This window comes from Strongylocentrotus purpuratus, unplaced genomic scaffold, assembly GCF_000002235.5.
Source record: "Strongylocentrotus purpuratus isolate Spur 01 unplaced genomic scaffold, Spur_5.0 spur5_scaffold_19, whole genome shotgun sequence".
NCBI lineage: Eukaryota > Metazoa > Echinodermata > Echinoidea > Camarodonta > Strongylocentrotidae > Strongylocentrotus > Strongylocentrotus purpuratus.
Genome location: NW_022145604.1, coordinates 18,080,162 through 18,094,599, shown reverse-complemented (window position 1 = coordinate 18,094,599; position 14,438 = coordinate 18,080,162). Strand labels below are relative to the sequence as shown.

The 14,438-nt window shown below is 36.0% G+C and overlaps 1 long non-coding RNA gene across 1 annotated transcript; it reads right to left on the bottom strand.

The window, feature by feature from the left end:
• Positions 1 to 1,319: 1,319 nt before the first annotated feature.
• LOC115926086 lies at positions 1,320 to 14,416 on the bottom strand. The gene is made up of 3 exons (XR_004064957.1): positions 14,310 to 14,416; positions 6,075 to 6,336; positions 1,320 to 2,407 (listed from the first exon to the last, which is right to left on the bottom strand). It is a non-coding gene; the product is annotated as an uncharacterized LOC115926086 (long non-coding RNA).
• Positions 14,417 to 14,438: the final 22 nt, after the last annotated feature.

The window sequence follows — 14,438 nt, the reverse complement described above, 5'->3', positions numbered from 1 at the left end:
GGGGCCCAAATCTTGAGAAAAAGATTAGCGCCGACTTTAGTTTTTTTGTTTTAAAAAAGGTTGAATTTATGTTGTTATCCTATTTTTTTTAACAGTTTTGGGGGCTAAGGGGGGGGGGGGGGAGGGGCCCAGGCCGGAAAAATCGCCACGTGGATCCGCGCCTGGACATGCGTACTACTCACCAAAAGATTGGTATGAGCAAACTATGATGTTTTGTATGGGTTTTTTCAAGTAGTATAAATGGTACTCCAAAAAATCAACGTTATTCAAAATGATGTTTGGGATGTGTAAATGGGCCCATCTAGTCACAGCTAGAAGGGCTTTAAATTATAGTATAAGTACAGGACTTATATCCCTTCTACCTCATAGAAAACGAACTTAACGACTGCATGCACCAAAACAGAAAGGAAAACCATTAACATCCTATCCCAGGCACTAAATGGTTGAGTGGGTAGAGTAATAGTATCCATAAAAATTTGAAATGATTATGGAAATGTTATGGAGAAAACCAGGGGTCTCTAGCATAAACGTTGCAAAAACAATACCGGTTTACCAACATATATATTCAATTTTTTTTCTTGACAACCTGAAGGCTTGACTGAGACGTGTCCAACATGGCAACAAATAATGTATGCACTATGGAGACTGGATTTCAAGTATTGTAGTTCATTCATGAATAACAGGTTAATGGAATAACTCTAACTCCAACTTCCAAACGATAAGAAGTTCAGAACTCTCGTTTGGGATTTCTGGAAATGCATGAAACTGTAAACTTGATCATCCTAGGGTAAGTGTAGCTTCTAGAAGCTGCTGAAAGGCACTATTATTTCAAGGTTCAAGATTTGTATACACTAGCAGGGTAATAGTTGTCCTTGTCCTTACCCTGAAGTGCAGTTCATGCAAGTCAAATTGGCGAAGTTTCTCATGAATTTCTTTTGCAATCATACATTTGTACACTGTTCTTTTCTTTTTAAATGAATGTTTACAAATCCCCATTTCATTCCTTGACAGTACATGTATCTCCTGAAGTTTTATAGAGAGGCTGATGCAGATCTGGTATTTTCTAGAAACATAACTTATTCAAAATAGGCTTTAAAAAAATTAATATAATGTATGTGTATACAGTATATAAAAATAAGAGGGAAGGTCAGGCAACTTGAAAGGATCTACAGGATATCTATGGATACCTGGCAGGAAGGATTCCTCTCCAGCCACAGTGGATAACTTTACTATGAGCAATTTCTTTCAAACAAAAGAAAAAGAGCAGTACCTGTACATGTACATGGCAGGTTCTAATCCTGCTGGTTCCAAGATTTGCTCTGACTTGTTCTCAAATACAAGATCAAGCACGCAATCTTCATCTACTGGGTGCAAGCCAAAAGATTTTTTTGATAACAACTGTAACTTCTCCCAGGAAGCCTAACATTTATAAAAAGTAAAAGAGATTTGGTTAAAAACAATTTTTACATTTGTCCAAGGGCAAGTTCAAAGTAATTGGTGTCCCATACATTATCATTATCAAGTATTGTGTAATTCTGTAAATAAACTGAAATCAAATGTGTCATTTTGCTTTGTATTTTGTTTGATCAAAGGTCTACAAGTAGTAGGGCTATCATGAAACTGACAACAATTGTCAGATACACACACATCTAGGATGCATTCGGTAACAACGTATGGAACAAAATGGACTCTTGGACTTGCCCTCAAAGCAATCAAATACGTTCTCTGCACTCACCTTTGATGTGCCCTCCTCAAAGTGATCCACTTCTACGCTCTCTGCTGCCATCTTGCATCCAAACTGTGTCAGTGTAGAGGGGTCACTGAAATCCTGACCTCTTGTAACTTACTGACTTTGTTTACCCGATGAAGCAGGCTTGCATGCACCTTGAAGTATCTTTGTGGAAGATCAGATTTTATCAGTTTATCCTTGTCTCGTGGAAGATCAAATTTGTCAGTTTATCAGTAGCTTCATGGAAGATCAGACTTTATCAGTTTTTTTTAAATGTGTGTTCTCCTTCACACTCACTTTGCAACGTACAGTTCAGCAAATCCTTTGAAACCAAGTTTATCTGTGGTTCAGTAACAGCATACGCAGGGTCACTTTCTAGATGCACAGTTTGTACATCTCCAGAACTGAATCCAATTTGAATCGATGCACAACAGTGTCCTTCATTCAAACATCCAGGTTAGAATATATTCCAGAGTACAACAAGAGTCACACATCTCATCAGAGTCTACTATATTGTTCTATTGCAATCCCTCAACCGTCAACTGGACAAGGTTTTCTTGATTTGAGATGCAATAACACAATTGGCAGGCTTTTAGTGTTGAAGTCCCAATTCTAGCTGGTTGTCCAATTAGTCACTTCCTTTCACTGTAGTAGGCAATCAGCTGACCTCATAAAAATCTGAAAAGAAAGAAAGAGAGTAAAAAGGGTATTATTAGGATGTAGTCCATGTACATATAAACCCAAATTGCAGCTTTCAAGGCTCATGATGCTTAGTTTCGGTAAGTGAAAAGAAGAAGGAGGAAAAAGAAGAAGAAGAAGAAGAAGGAGAAGAAGAAGAAGAAGAAGAAGAAGAAGAAGAAGAAGAAGAAGAAGAAGAAGAAGAAGAAGAAGAAGAAGAAGAAAGAAGAAGAAGAGAAAAAAGGAGAAGATAAAAAGGAAGAAGAAGAAGAGGAGGAAGAAGGAGGGAGAAGAAGGAGAAGGAAGAAGGAAGGAGAAGAGGAAGAAGAGGAAGGAGAAGAAGAGGAAGGAGAAGGAGAAGAAGGAGAAGAAGGAGAAGAAGAAGAAGAAGGAAGAAGAAAAAACAAAGATTTGTGCATTAAATTTGATTACATTACGAAAGAGGCTTACTGGTATTACATACATGTAATATACAGGTGTACATTGCACATGTTTATGTCATACTAGTACAGTAGGGGACATGAAAGTACAGCTGCGATGCACTACGTGTTCACATTAGCATTGATTGTGGAACGGACGTGGGTGTCTTCAGGGGAAGACTAGCTAGTTCACAGTCATGCTTAGATGCAGGTGTAATAGTGAGAGAAGCCCTTAGGACACCAGATGGGGTTGACAGATATCGTCCTGCAGCCATTGATCGGTCCATCAAATCTAGAGCATATTCGATTGAAGGGAGTGAGGAAGAAACGTTATGTCAGCCTCCTACAGTGTGTAAAGCTATGCCATTGATAACATCCCATCTGAATCACTCCTTGAATGGAAAATCAAAATTCAAATCTCACATTTGCAATTTGGTCCACGGATTGTTAATTATGCTTTAGTCACAGCTTTGCGTATTTGGCTTGCATATTGCTGCGTATTTATGGCAAGCTGTTTTAACATTTATTCCTATTTCTTGATATCTGTTGTAAAGCAATGGAAATTCTTGATATCAAGAATTCAAGTCTTGATATCAAGAAATTGGAATAAATGTTAAAACAGCTTGCCATAAATACGCAGCAATAATATGCAAGCCAAATACGCAAAGCTGTGACTGAAGCATTAGACACGGACAACTCTCTTGTTTGTGTACATGTTCACAAGAAAGTTAAAACACTGAATTTACACAATTACGGCAAAGCTGTGATTTACCACAGAGTCCAAAATACTTTCTTTTACACATACATGTAGCATCTCTTTGACTTTTCTAAAGAAAGTGTGATATTCATAAAAGGAACATTTTCATATTTTGTAAAGAACTCTCTCTCTCTTTTAGAGATTGCTTTCTACTCCCACTATGTTTTTTCTACATGTACCTCTGAATGAGGAAAATTTGAAGAAGGTAGTTTCAATTTGATGCAAAACTGTGCAAACATATTGAGCTTTCAAATTACAATACATTATATCTCTAATCTATCTGCTATCGCTGTCAAAACAATGATAAGATACACGTTGATCAAACAAATATTTTTCACACCAAATATTGTTTTTTTAAAGATAACAATTGTTGGTGTGCACAATGCACATATAACTTATAAATCATTAATGATTAATTGATTAATTCAAAACATTAAAGATAAACTTGAGTTCTGGTAATGCGATTGCATTGTGAAAGAAAAGGTGTGGAATGGATCAGAAAAGTTGATCATATAGCATGTAAGTGATGGTGTGTAATGCAAGGTTCTAGAGTCATCAAAATCATCATAAATCTGGCAGAGTCTTGGTAAAGTAACAATCACTTACACAGATAGATGTATATGGGACAACACACATGGTGTCGGGGCTAGTACTACCCTGATTTCCTTATCTTTCTATGCTCATTACTCAGCCAGTATACATTTTCTTCCAAAATTGTTAGGCACATGACATTTATTTGTAATCTTGAACATTCAGTGTAAGTTTCATTAGATTCTGTGAGAATTCATTTTCTTTTTTTACCAGAACTCAAATTTATCTTTAATATGTCAACATTAAAGATAGGCCCGCAAACCAAACAAAGGCAGTAGTTGAAAGTACACACACAATGTACATTGTAGAGGTGTCGTGGTCTAGTGAATACATCAACGGACTGTGGCTACAGTTGCTACAGTTCCATTGCTTTATAAATCTTCTATTAAATGGAATATTCTCTTCAGAGTTATGTCTTTAAGTTCCTACTGTTTCAATACAAAATGTATGGTTTGGGGGTCTCTTTTTTAAATAGAGGTAGTCACAGTATATGTAGTTTCTAAACCCAATCACAAGGTCAAAACAACTGAAACATATAATTTAATTGTAAAATATTTTCTCTTATAAATGTACAAACACATTCATGTAGTGGATTTAGGAAAACAGAGAACTACATAGACTACAGGCACATGCCCTTATACATAAAATTGTAGTTGAACTGTTTGAAAAAAATATTAATCATAGTACATGTAAATACACTTTGGCTGTCCTAAACTCTTTATGCTTTTTATTTATTATTTTTTTTGTAAGATTAAACAATTCCTTGCACACTCACATGGACAGTGAGACAGAGACAGATGAAGAGAAAGACAGAGATGGAGGGGATATGGGAGGGAGGAACAAAGAAGAGAGGACGATTTAGAAAGAAAGGGTGAGGGAGCAAAAAAGAGGGAGAAGAGGGATAATTATAATTTAAAAGTCAAAGGGAGGAAACTATTCTGCACGATGATTCTGATAATTTCTGTAATCGAGTCTTAAGGATGTAGACTAGTAGCAATTCATACACGCAAGATCAATCAGCTGGCAATAACATGAGCAGGTGAATTTCCACAATGAAAGTAAAGATAGTTGTAGATTGTGATATCTGCATGGAGCATGAAGGAAATTGATTTTGTTGGGATGTGTGACGTTCATTCACCCCACCACCTGATAGTGTTTGTCCATATGAATGACACTGTAATCGAGATGAAAGTTCAATGAAAACATAAATAACTGGTAAACCGGGCTTGGTTTAGTAAGTCTTCAGCCTAAATGCACAATCAGAGTTATATCAAATATAATTTGTGAACCCAAGTTGATTTCCAGAAAACTAATAAAGTGCTTTGACGACTAGCAATTGTTCCATTTCAATTAAAATGTGTTTAATTTAATTTCTCTTTTGGTTGTTTGTTTGTTGGTTGGTTGGTGGTTGGCTACTTAGTTAGTTGGTTCATATAATTCCCAAGCAAACTAAATGTACAATCATTAGACATTTACGGGACTGTACAGGACTGTTCATGTGTATACAATACATGAAATGAATAGATACCACAAAAGCTGTAAAACAACTTTAAAACATCTATGCATGCAATTCATTTGACATAGTTAAATATTTCAGTTTGACCAATGTCAAATGCTTCCATCATGTTATTGTCAAAATAACTATATCATTTGTATCAATAGACACAATTAATACTCACATTCACATCTCAAAAGACCAAAGAAATGCTGCGCAATAAGACAACATAAATGACATTTACAAAAGGAGCAAATGTAAAACAAATACAAATTATTTAAAGTTAAGTTCATTAATTGCAGGTATCGGGAGGAGCAGCGGAGGTTAAACGTTTCTTTGAATCTCCTATTATTTTTCCCCAGGTGCAGCAGGAACTTCATTCATGTATGCTAACCCGATACTCACCACTAAGAACCAAAATCACTTTGCGATGCACTCCCTGAATGAATGTCATTAGAATTTGACCATCCTGATAGCCGATAGTTGAGTCGACAAAGGATTCCTCTTTCTTGCTCTTGTCCTTACCACTTTCACGCTCTGGACATAAACACCTCCATCAATCCACCCGGACTGGTGAATAAATTGGCCGTTCCCTTCTCAGAGTATAGAGCCGACTGGTGCGAAGGCCTCTGGATGCTTGAGAAGGGGTATTGTGCAGTCTAGATATCTGTATAAAGCAAATAGAGAGGGGGAAAACAGATCGGAGCTGGTGAAAGAAATCCACGAACTGATCAAACAAAACGCTCCAAGGATGATCTATTTTGGGGAGCTTTGATTAGATTTAAAACACTTCTGTAGATTCTACATTGTACAATCTATGTGCAATAACCATGTTAGGTTTCTTTGTTAGATAGTATACTATGTTTAAAATCACTTGAAAAACACACATATCAGGGAACTTATACTGTATTCAACCATAAAGAAAACATGCAAGGTTCAGAAGAAATGAGAACTCTTTATTTCATTATCAATGAAATGCAACTGCTCATAAAAACCAGTGAATTGTTGATTTGCACAAATCATATACCGGTAACACATTTTTTATATTGTTTGTGTAGTTCTCACTTCTTGTAACTTTTTTTGCTGTTTATAATTGCAGATTCAGAGGAATTTCCCCTCACATTGATGGTTTTAAGGCACTCATTATTAAAGTCCAACAAAGATTTTCAATTTAGAAAAGCAAAGTATACGAGCAGACTTGCTCTTCACTTGGATTCAATTGATGTTCATCAGATGTATAAACAATTGCAAGATATACATGTACTGTATGTTCTTATAGCATTTTCATTGACTCTGTTTACAGGTACATACAGTATTTAGTTATCAATTTCCACCTGCTTATAATATCTTGTTTACGCCTCGTTGATTGTGATTATTTTTTATTTTGATTAATGCAAACTTTTTTTTAATTGCAAGTAGGCCTATATATATTTGTGGTAAAATCAAGATTAATTCATGCTACAGTATATTTCAAAAGCAACTCTGAACAAAAATAAAAATCCAGTATCAAATGGAATACAATGGGCATGCATTCTCAGCAGAAAAGCTTGATAAAGGTATAACACCCATGTCCTTTCCCAGCAAAAACTTGAAGTGCACACAAATTATTGAATATTCCAAACAAAAATAATTTGATTGGATCAGCAGCACTATGTACATGTACATTATCTTTTGATCATCATGATAACTGGGAAAACACAAGTTGCATCCATTAATTCTAAAGCATGAAAAGGGGAAAATGCACCCCAAAAGGAAGCCTAGAATAATCATAAATAACACATCTAAGTAACTACCTAGTTATCACTCTCCAACTGAATCCCTACATGTACAAGGTCATGCCACAATACATTATCCAACATTTCCCAGGACCCTAGACATCATTAATGTATTGAGTGAAGACCACTCTCAGGGTGTTATAGACGCAAGGCTTGTCACTCACTCTATCGTCACACATATTTGATCAACTGCTGAATTTGTTTTCAGACTAAAAGAAAGGAGATAGGAAAGAGGGGAATAGGAGAGAAACTGAGCAGGATCAATTGTTTGCAACTTTTTGCAATGACGACCTTCGTCATTGCCTTGTTCTCATTCACATTCTGCCCCATTAATATTCTTCTCCTGGTTTTCCTTATCCTTATCGTCAGGAAATCGCATTCGTTTTGCACGTAGTGTTTGTTATTCCTAGTTAAAAGCTTTCCTCATGTTCTTTTCCTTTCAAATTTCATAGGCATAGTCTCTAACATCTCATCAAGGTCACTACATTCTTCGATTTTCAAAATCACTCATGCATAACCGTCCAGACGCCATTTTGTCCGTTTCTGGTCCATTTTAAGGCCTTTCTTTCTTCCTTCCTATCTCCACTATCCTAGATCCTACAAACTTTTAACAAATTCCTCTAGATAGTCTAAGAGATGTTCTTTTATCTGCGACGTATAACCTGACATTCAAAATGCCATCTTTGTACTCAAAATTCAAATCTGAAACCGACTCCGTCAAAAATCTCTCAAATTCTTGAAAAATTGACCCCTAAAAATCTAAAACTGCCATAACTTTCTCATATAAATTCCGTTTTGTATTTAAATCTCACAGTATCCTTATCTTATAATTGCACATAGCCATGCCAAATTTCACTTTCCAATGGCTATGAAAAACATAAATAGCGCCCTCTAAAGTTCTGGGAATTGGCTTTCTTTCTGTGGCCGTATCTCTATTATGCCTTGGCAAACCCGTACCCTTTTTTGCATTTAGATACTTGAACATATGCCCTTTCCAGCCATATACAAAATAATATACCCTATTACTGACCAAATTTGAGAAAATTGCCCTCCAAATTCGCCATTTCCAAGAAAATTGAGAAATAACTTCAACTTGCTCTAAAAATAGCGATCTTTATACCTACCTCAATGAAACTTGGCAGACACATGTATCCATATACGTGACAACTGTCTGTCAAGTTTAGTATATTTTAATGCCCTTTTCGCAAAGTTATCGCCAAAAATGATGAATTTACTATGCATTACGTAATAGCGCGTTTGATGCGTGCAGTACGTTGCACGCAGATAACAATGGTGTCAAATTGACCGCAATGAAGTGCCGTTTCGAATGATACCAAGTATGGTATATGTTCTCACAGAAAATTGTGATTAAATCGCATTTGAACAAGGGTCACTACACGGATTCAGCCGAGTTTATGCCCGATTATAACACGTATCGGTCATGACGTCATTTTTTCAGACTGCTTTGTAGGCGTAGAGTCACTACCATCCCATCATGAAGGTCCCTGTTGAGGCCTTTCTTTCGCTATACCTATCTCCAGTATCACAGAAGCTACAGACTTCGTACAAATTGCTCTGGATAGGGCGAGAGAAGCTCTTTCGTTTGACACGTAGAAACATGGCGTCATTGCACGCACATCGTTGTGACACGATTGCATTTCTAGTTTCTTCTCCTTCTTCTTCCAGTGTAAGTGCTGTTTCAAGGTGAAGAAGATAAATGCACTGGTTGTGTGTGTATATGTGGAGACTTTCACATATCCTGTTCTTCCACATTTTAACATTTTAACTTTTTATTCTTGTTGTGCAGGTGCATATATATATATATATATAAAATGTGTAAGTAAAAAATATGTGCATGATTTACACAATACATGTGTACCCGGTACTCCCGGTTTATGAACTTGCTTTATCTCAGGACAGATGTAACTCAAATATTTTGAGCTATCTTTCTGTTATATTTCAACCATAATTTAGAATTTCAGCCCTCTTTTTAAAAATTCTCACTTGTACTTGTACCTAGATTGGAGGCCTCTATGGTATTCTCTACTACCGGTACTCTAATGTACAAGAATTGAACTATGCATATACAATGTAGATACAACATTATTTTCTAATTAACCTTTGAGCCTCTTTCTGATAAGATACAATAATTCAATGTCTGGGATTAATCTATTTGGAGTTGCATTTGAATTCTACATCATCATATAATCAATGATAACTCATATAATACAGAAATAATACCCTCATGGTGTCAATAGACAAAATTGTATTTATCAGGAGTTACACAATAGGCCGTTTTTGTAATTTAACCAAATGTATGCATCATGCATTCCTGAATAATAATAATAATAATAATAATAATAATAATATTAATAATAATAATAATAATAATCTTTTGAAGTCCACTCCAAATTTTATTAAGTTAAACCGAAAATGAAAATTCTTTTTGCCCAATTGATCGTGAGCCCGGCAGCCACTGAGCAGCGCCAGATCGACGTTGCTCTATCCCTTATAGTTGAACACCAAACAAGGTGGCAGCAACTACCGTCTCTTACCGTCTATTGGTATGACACGGCCGGGGTTTGAACCCACGCCCTTTTACAGATTATTTCATTTACCCGTTACGAATAATTGTATGCCAATAATCAGAATTTGGATTGCGTACATTAGTTGTTGCTAGGTAGGACAAACATTATGGCTTGTCCTACCTAACTATACATAATATATACAATTTGCATTCTGACTGTTGAATTACAATTATTTGTAACTTGTGAATAAAAACATATAAATTAACAGAAATTTGTGCATTGATTTGATTAAATTACGAAAATTGTCTATGCTATCATTGCTTTAGAGTTTGAAAGATACACAATTCTTCACTGGATATTTCAAAAGATAGTGCTTGACCGTCAAGTACAACTGAACAACAGACACACACAAAGCAAAGGGATAAATGCTATTGATGTTTACAAATTTCCACATTTACAGTACAATGAAATACTGAGGTCTAGACGGCCTTGCCCTCCCTCTGGTCGTTACCTAATCAATAAATTGTACAGGTATAATGTATACTGGTGTAGTGGCATTCAACTAGCATAGAAAGAGGGATACAGGGAAGGGTGGGAATCAGAAAGAGATAAAGGAGATGATTTTTGTTTAGTGTGTGTATATAATTATATATATAATAGACCAGTTTACTAACATATTCAAGTTTTATGCACACTGTTATTAAAATATAAGTTGTTCTCGACACCTACTACAATATTACAAAACTTGGTAAGGGTATGAATAATGAAGTTGTTAACTGTACATGTACACTAAAGAGACTAAATCGGCAAACTGTATATTTTACATTTTAAAAAATCATAAATTTATAGTGGTACAATATAATTTTTTTGTTTGCCCGTTTTAATTTGCCAACTTAATTTTGTTTTATCATGTACTGTACGTCGCTATTGTTTGTGGGTTTGGTTTGTTTTTCTTTTTTGTTTATTTTTGTATATAAAATATCTAAAATATATATTATTGTTCTGTGGATTAGCCTCAACAGGCCCCTGGCCTTTGTTGGTCCCCCCACATGTTTTTTATATCTACATGTATTTAGTTGTTCTGTGTTTATGGACTTTAGATTTTGTTCACTATTTGTTTCTCTTAATATTATTGTTTGTTAATTTTGTATTACTTTGCATTTTTTTATATGTCTGAACATGTACGTATACTTGTTTTTATGAACCACATGTGGAAATAAAACTTGAACTTAACTTAAAACTTGAACTTGAGGCCTAAATATAACACAACTATGCAACAAACAGTGACATTATTCTAACCATGAGGTGTACTGGAATACCAAGATGGCTATATTTCTTTTATTTACCATGACCTTAATGAGGTCACAATTATATGGTGTCACTATACAAAAGGATTACAAGGGATTACAGTGGGTAAGAGTTGGAGGGATTAAAGAGATTAGCCATAATGAATGGGCTTTCAATATTGGAAAAGAGAAGACAACCCGGAAAATAGTACATCCATGATGGCTTAAAGCTGGGAATTACATGATCTTACTGGCTAGGATAACATCCAGTATAATTATCTCAAAAAGTGTGGCAAAACAAAGTTGTATTTTCTTTCACAGTTGTATACATTATGTTTGTGATAATATTGTAGCTAAAAATGCCAAATTCTGAACTCTTTGCAAGCTGGCTAGTTGCTAACTTTGAAGTTGCATTTCTTTATATCAGATTCCAAACTGAACATTTTACCTCCTTCGTGTACATGTACTGTACATCATATATCTTCTTCTTCTGTAGAAGTATAGGCCACCATGTTGTCAGTTTTTCCTCATACTTTTAAAGTTGTGCAGTACGTATATGTACTTCAGTGAATTTGAATTTGCCATTGGAAACCAAGATTTCTTGCAGTTATTCATCTCTCCTTTTTTTTCTTTCTCTCTTTTTTTCTTTCTTCTCTTTTTTTTGAGCTCTCATCGAGTTTTCAGTGCTCTTTTTAGAAATTACCCGGGCTAGATTATTCACTGCACCTACATGTATAATTGTATATGCATTTTTTCCACTGACTCTTTAAATAGTTTGCAAATTTCAACCAAAAAAAATCATTCCCAAAAGGCATTAATATCTTATCCAAGTGCATAAAGGGATTTAAAAAAAAAGGAGCAGTGTTACAAAAGCACATTGAAATATACATTCACTTTATAATACACAATATATTATATTTTGACAAACATACTACATGAATTACGAAAAGGGTGTGATTTTTATTAGACTACCTCCATACATTGGCTGGCAGTGATTTGCATACATGATCAGTTATTTAACATCTTTCCTCAAATAGAATGCATTATACATGCACGACTTGGCAGGTTTTACCCAGAGCTCATTTATAACATTTCGTGCAGGATGAGGAGCTCTGTGTAGTCTGCTAAAACAAACCCTCATCAGTTGCTGGGCACAACAGTGTCTACGCTGTGAGACTAGGCTGACAGCATACTGCACATGTAGGCTCTGTACTTCAGCTGATTCAGACAAGTCCAGAGACCGACAGAGCTAGGCTCTGCTCAAGGCTTTAGGGATGGTGGTAAAGTGTCAAATCATAGTCTTTGACAGTTTGACTGCAGACTAAGCTACATGTATGTGCCTGACACTGACAGGGTATTAACCTAATTCCTTGAACACTGAGTGCTTCATAAAAAAGATGGGCAAATTTCAAAATCAAACACCTCAATACCCACATCCTAAGTCAACTTGCCCAACTTTGCAAGAGAGGAAATTAAATCATCAAGACAGCTTGATCTTGTTTTGAATTGAATGCACAAACATTTTCTCCTAGCTCGTTCTTCATGAAAGGTCGTTCCTTGTACCGTAAATCATGTTTAAAGGTAATGCTACGTTTTGGTATGGGGTCATGAATTTGGTTCAAATGAACATATTGCCATATTATTGGAAGCATGCGATTTTACAATATAATCAATGATCGTTGTCGCAGTTGAAATCGAGTCTAAAGACAATAAAAGTAAGTTAAGTGGAAGCACGACTGCTGAGAACACATGCAGCATTCTTCCAGAATCTCGGGTAAGGCAACAGGTAAAGGTAAAGTGATGAAATTGTAAATAAATAACTCTTTATGTCGTATGTTAGCTCCATCTCAATACTGATATTACTTTAAATAGCTTTAAGACAATGTTTCTTGACTATGCATTTGACCGATTTGCTATTATTCCCATTTGGAAATTATTTTTATATCAGAACTGCATGTCTGAGATTTTCATGGTCGCAGCTACTGGCCATAGAATGGCACTATTTGAAATTTACCTGGGAGCATAACTCAAAGAAAAAGAGTGGTGAGCTCATATTTAGACCGAAAATTTCTGTCTCTTTCGTTCGTTAGCCTCTGATCTGGGTAGGGTCAGCTCCTCTCTTTGGAGACAGAACAGGACCATAGGCGTAAGTGTTCGGTGTAACGTTTCTTTACACCAAACTTGGCCAAACTAAATTTTGATATTTTACCTGATGCATATCTGATTTATTTAAATTTGAAAATTAGGCCTAGGCTATAGGCCTAATACATCAGTTCCACTTACCAACTTGACTGAATAAATCTGTTTAATGGTCCATTTTCAGGAAATTACGGGTCAAAATCGACATCCATGTTGAAAATCTTGCAAGCCGTATTTTAACTCTCGCTGCGCATGACGTCATCTAAATCTATAACATCAGCAATTTTGAGCGAACGGCGCTCTGACTATAGCATGAATAATTCATATTTGCTGCGCCGCTACCGCACATGCGTAGTTTCTCTTCCCAATGTTGAATCAAAGATGCATACAACATGGATGAATGAATCTGGTTAGGGCAAGGAACCACCCTTTTTCCCAACAAAGAATTCTTCAAATTATTATTTTAAGTGGTTGTGCGGGAGACTTCTGCCACCATTCTAGTCCTCCCACTCTCCCACAATCTTCCGAGTCCCGGTTTACGAATAAACCTCCCGCCAAACGTGTAAAATGAAAATGAACCAGCGTACCATATCGTCTGCAATTTTTTTTTGCTCAAGGGAGGGAGGGATGGGGGGGGGGGGTAGATCTACTGAGCACTTTGATTTTTTTTTTTACTGAACACCCAGCCAGCCCCCCACCCCCGTTGAGCCGACAAAAATTGCATAGACTCTAGATCTAGACTAGATTCTCCCTCGAAAAAGTTCCCCAAAGTTGACAGCCCTGTTTTAATCGTTTTCCTAAGCGAGTTAGAAGTCCTTACCAATACTTACCAAATTCCCATGCTTAGTCTACTCACTGTTAATAATATGTTAAACATAATCACAAGGAAAATATGGGTAAAATTATGCTCACGTGGAAATATTGGTTGAGTCCAGATTGACTTCAGCCGCATTCAGAAGAAATATGCCGCAGCAGAACTACATGTACATGTAGCTAGCACAGTAGCTCAGTTACAGCTGGCTGTAGCTGTATGAATAGCGT